This window comes from Sitodiplosis mosellana, unplaced genomic scaffold, assembly GCF_009176505.1.
Source record: "Sitodiplosis mosellana isolate CC-2019 unplaced genomic scaffold, AAFC_SMos_1.0 Smas_scaffold_6165, whole genome shotgun sequence".
Taxonomy (NCBI): Eukaryota; Metazoa; Arthropoda; class Insecta; order Diptera; family Cecidomyiidae; genus Sitodiplosis; species Sitodiplosis mosellana.
The window spans coordinates 3,689,453-3,694,943 of record NW_022601406.1 but is presented as its reverse complement, the minus strand read 5'-3'; the positions used below and the strand labels follow the sequence as shown (position 1 = coordinate 3,694,943).

Below are 5,491 nucleotides of genomic sequence, written 5' to 3'. Positions count from 1 at the left end.
TGTCGAAAGGAAAACTGATCTTTGTGATGAGAAGAAAAAAAACACACGACATGTGCAAAGAAGGCTCAAGCCAGATAAAATGCACATTGTTTAATATCAATTCATGCAACCGAAGGATTTTAAAACATCATTTGAATTTGCATTCGGAAGTAATGATGCAACCAGAGTGGCGTATTGAATTTGTTGCGTACATGGTGGAGTTGGGTGATGCAAATAATCATTGCATCACAAGGATTTAAGTCGCAATAAGTTTGCACAACTTTGGTTAATTGATACGAAATTTGGCCGAGGCCAGCGAGTGTGGATAGCAAGAAGGAGCCATCAGATGAATACACGCGTAGCGGTGTGGGTGTGAGTGTTTGATCTGCAGCAATGGGCAAAAAAGACATAAACATATTTAACTAAAACATTTAAACGGGAGAAATTATATTCGTCACTACACATGGACGATGTAAGAAGTGAGTTTATGAGGCAGTAGAAGCAGTGGCGAGCGAGTAAGCAAGAATGAAAAAAGAGAGAAATAAAACAAAACGGCCACATGCATGTATACAACCACTTCTACAGGCCATCGAGGAATTAAACAACAGCAGCAACAACAATGAAAAAAAGAAGTAACGTGTACACAACAAATGAAAGAAGCAGCAGCAGCAGCGGCACAAGTCTAAAGCCAAGTGATTTGAGGAAGCAACGGCAGCGAGTTACAATACTCACAACTCCTCGGCCCCGAAAACAAAAGGCAAAAGCATTCAACGAGCCGAGAACAAACACACTGTGCATGGAGCAGGCAGCAGCAGCAGCAGCAACAACGGCAGCAGCAGCAGCAGCAGTACATAGGTTCGACGACGAAACGGAGCGCACACGAATAATATATACATGCATAAACACGCATACACACTTATTCATTCGCACTTCGAAGTGGTACCATACATACCGACGGAACGGTCTTAAAACTAAAAATGGGAAAATAGAAAATTATGAATCAATGTTACAGTCAGTTAACGACGCTTCGTCAAATAGAACGGATGTGAATCTCGAAGTCCGCGTGCTTTTTGTTGTTGTTGTTGTCATATCGTCGTCGTAGTCGTCGTTAGGTCGTAATCGTCGTCGACGACATCGTCACACCGTTAGGCAGCCACCGTCATCAACACCGTTGTTGTGTTGTGTGTCGTTTTGTTTCTTCATTTTATTGTTCATATTGTCCTGTTCCTGACTCTTGATCGCTTTCAGTTTCATACACATCCATTTAATGTCTCTCAGTGTTTTGTTCCGATTTTTTTTTCGTTCCGTTTATGTTTTATGTCTCGGTTCGTTTGTTTGCCATTCCGGACACGATAAAATTCGTCCGAATTCGTTAATTTGAAATTTTGAAATATCAAATGAAAAACCGTATGAAAAGAGAAGAGAAAAACAACGGGCACACACACACAAACAAACAAACAAACGCCAGCAGAAGAATTCATCAAAGACAACGAGAATAAAATATCAAAATGAACATATAACTAATAAGAACTTACGACTTATCAAGTAATTGGATCAATTCGATCACATGATTTACTGTATTCAGTCATAATCAACGACCAAGTCTAACGGTCTCTAACCGAAATAATAAAAAAGAAAAAGAGCAACAAAACTAAAACCAAATACGAAAAACAGATATGCGAAACGAAAGATAGAGCAGGAGAACGACGAGCGCGCGATATATAGACGAGAATAGATAAAGACAGAGAGAACGAGCGAGAGAGAGAGAGAGAGAAACCGCACGCAATCGACAATCGGCAATAAACATTTTTACATGACTTATAAAAATGTGCATTAATTTCATTACCGACATTCATTCAAACTGTTGGCTCGAATAAGCATAATTTTATATTAGTTCATTTTGTTGCTGTTCAAGAAAGTTGGAATTTGAATACACGCTCGAGTATCCAGTCAGTGTATGATGTGTGGCGCAATTAGCATCAAATGTAAAATAAAATCTAAAGAATTATATTGACGAGATATAAAGAAGAAGAAGAAGAAAAAGGCGAGTGAGCAAGAGCGAAAAACACGTATTCATAAACCGTAATTATTATATAGACAAATTACAGGCTAAATAAGTGAACAGGACCGATGTGTATTAGTGATTGACACAAATGAACTTATAAAATTTTCATGTTTGAATTTGAATGAAAAAAAAAAACAAATCGTTGGTGCATTTGATTTTTAATCCGGGACATTATTTGATAATTTAAACGTACGATTCAATAAAATAAAAAATAAATGCCGATTTAAAGTCAGTTCGAAGAAGAAAGAGCATTGAATAAAACCAGAAAATGAACACTTGAAGAAACAAAACAGAATATAAGAAGAAAATCATTTAAAAAGAAGAAAGAAGAGTATTTTATTACATAATAAACAAGCCATTTGTCGAATCAGTGAAGAGACGAAATACAATCTGTCAAACAAACGGAGAGTATCTCGAGCATAATAGTCGTCGACGAGAAGAGATTAAAAAAAAACACATTGTGTCAACTAAATAAAAGACCAAATGCCAATAAACCATACATATGTGTATGCAGTTATAAGAACAGTGTAAACACGCGCGCATTCATAAACAGTGACAACCATCATTCAAAATATAAAAACCAACTAACAAGTTTGAGAAGAAGTAAAATCGAAGACACAACTTTGACATTTTGATCGAAAAAACGATCATTTCATCAAGAGAGAAAAAAAAAACCGAAAATTGTTTGATAGTGTACAGTGTACACGGATTTTTTTCTCCCCCGAATCAAAAAGTCACCAAAACTTGTGTTAATTCGATCGTAAATATTTATATGTTGTGGATAAGAAAATTGACATTTACATTTTGAGTGCCGCCAAAACCGCCACTTCAGTGAACCACCGAACGAGAATCAGACAAAAAAAAAACCCGGCGCCATTCTGACGTAATCAACCAAAGGCATTGAAGGTATATTACATTTTACAATTAGTTTTCGTGTTTATTTGTTCCTTTATTTCAATCATCATCATTATTTATGTATCACACTTGACCATTCTCTTTGGCCGGTATAATCCGGTGACAGAGATAAAGTCACCCCTTTTCCATACGTATGTTCCACTAATTTGAATATGTTGAAAAATTCAAACAAAAAAGAACACGGACCAAAAAATGTATCACAACTTTAATGTTTTCTTCATGTTTTCCAATTAAATTCTTTTTTTCCCTCTTTTTTTCCATCACACGGAAGCACTTTTTTGACTTTTTTTTTTCTCTGGTCTTATCTAGTGGATCATTAAAAGTTAATGTTAATTTTATATATTTATTATTATATAAAATTAAAAGGAGTTTCAAACAAAAAATCGAACATGTGAATGAAACGCAATTGTATGAATCGGTAATGAGTCAAAAGAACGAAAAACAAAAAGAAACGGGTAAGAACAAATTCGGATTGCTCGTGTTGATCGGATAAAATGTTCGTCTATTCTTATATTGGTTGATTTCTTTTATGTTTTTTTTCTTTCTTTCTTCATTAATTATCACAATGAGCTTAAAGTGCGTAGCATAGACGCGGTTTGTGAGCGCACGATTCAGGAGATATGATGCACGAAACTATTTAATGAATAATTGATTTGAATAAAAAATTTAATAACCCATTTACTTTTGAAAAGGCATTCCAAAACGCTGAAAATCATCAGATAGTCACTAGAGTGACATCGAAACTAAATTTGTGTGTCGGTGATATATGGCACAAAACACGCATATATGTATGCGCGCGACAGCCAACCGACAACAACGTACATTATATACGTTCACTCTGTCTTCGATGACATGAATTGAAACTTATTGAACTTGGCACACGGTCCTTAAGCGGATTTTTCTTTCGTTCTCTTAATCTCACTCTTCCACTCCCACACTCACCGTGTCTTATGTGTTTGACTACGAATTAAAAGTTCTCTTGATGTGTTGTTGTTGGTTTTTAGTTTAAACTGTAAATGATTTGTGTTTAGAGAATTAAAAGATAAGACGAACGGCACGAGAGTGACAGAAAATAAAAATTGAAAATATTATCAACATATTCGATTAAAGGGTTGAGAAATGAGACATTCTCCGAAAAGTAAAGAAAAAACACACACACAATGATATAGATAGAATGGCCAAAGACTCATGTGAAGGGAAATGAAATGATTTCCAATCTTATACACGCCCAGAAGGATGTTACGTGTCTTGGTTTTTTCCCCTCGTTTCCTTACTACAGCTTCTTATTAAAATTTATTTCTATTTTTTTTTTTCGATTGAAAAGTAATTAAAATTTAACCAGAAAAACGAGAAAAGAACACGGATAATTAATTATATGGAAGGTAACGGAAAAACTCTAAAATTAACGAAACGCAAACGAAAATTCTAATTAATCAGAGAAAAAAAAGAATGGGAAAAATGAAATGGACAAGAGACGCTTTCATTCGGTGTATTTGTTCGTTTTTCTTTCGTCTTTTTGGAGAAGAAGGCAGTTCAATCGACCAAAACGTATAATATTTCGAAAAAAAAAGCCTAAGATTCAAATGATATTCAACAAAATACACGCGCACATTTTATATCTGCAGGAAACGCGTGAGCGACAATTGTGAAGAAAACAAACACACGGGCAGAGATAGAGAGCGCGTAAATGAGTGAGATGGTAAACGAATATCTGTTGGATATACGAATGTATGTTAGATTTTCATTGTCTTGAGAATGTTTCTCACAGTAAAAAGTAGCATGCGACATCGTTGCTGCTGATGTTGTTGTTGTTGTTGTTGTGAGTGCAATGGTTTGTCAGACGAACGATTAATCAGTGTGTGTGCCTACATTTAACGAAGAGATTAGTAATTCTTGAGTAGCAAATTATAATTTTAGTATTCAATTCGCATACTTTCGAATCGTCGACTCTTTTGTATACATATTTATCTCTCTGTCTCCCTCTCTTTTTCACTCTCCCTGTTTTGCTAGCAGTGTGTGTGTGTGTGTGTGTCTTTTGTACGGATAAATTGGTGTCATTTGACTTTTTGTCACATCCACACACAGAACTGAATCGAGCAACACAGCACACAGAAAAAAAAACCAGAGATAGAAGTGAGTGGACAACGGATTTACTCCTCTTTGTCTAGCGTCACTCAAAAGCGAGCACTACCTTTTTTGAATAATTCCCGGGGCCAACACACACTGAATAATATAGGCGTACGGTTTGCATACATTTCGGAATTGATTTTTGGCATTTTAATGTCCGTCTTTCAAGCGAAAAATCACACACAAGCCTTCTTCTCTCCACCACTCGAGTGAGATATGTATGAATGACCAAAAAGTCGACTCGTTTGAAACCGTATTAAAGTTTCAAATGTTTCAAATGGTTGCATCCAAATATTATTAACTCAATAAAACCACATGCGCTCTAACTTTCAACCGTTTGCAATGCTTCTTCACGAGACTCTCTCTCTCTCTCTCTCTCTCTCTCTCTCTCTCTCTCTCTCTCTC

At 35.8% G+C, this 5,491-nt stretch overlaps 1 protein-coding gene across 2 annotated transcripts in view; it reads left to right on the top strand.

The window, feature by feature from the left end:
* The first annotated feature begins 999 nt into the window (after positions 1-999).
* LOC129574921 (POU domain, class 6, transcription factor 2-like) overlaps positions 1,000-5,491 on the top strand; it is a 56,655-nt gene continuing 52,163 nt past the window's right edge. For both annotated transcript variants that reach the window (XM_055457581.1, XM_055457583.1), the window contains exon 1: positions 1,000-2,950. The gene's annotated coding sequence lies outside the window, so the exon portion shown is untranslated. The remainder of the gene's footprint in view (positions 2,951-5,491) is intronic.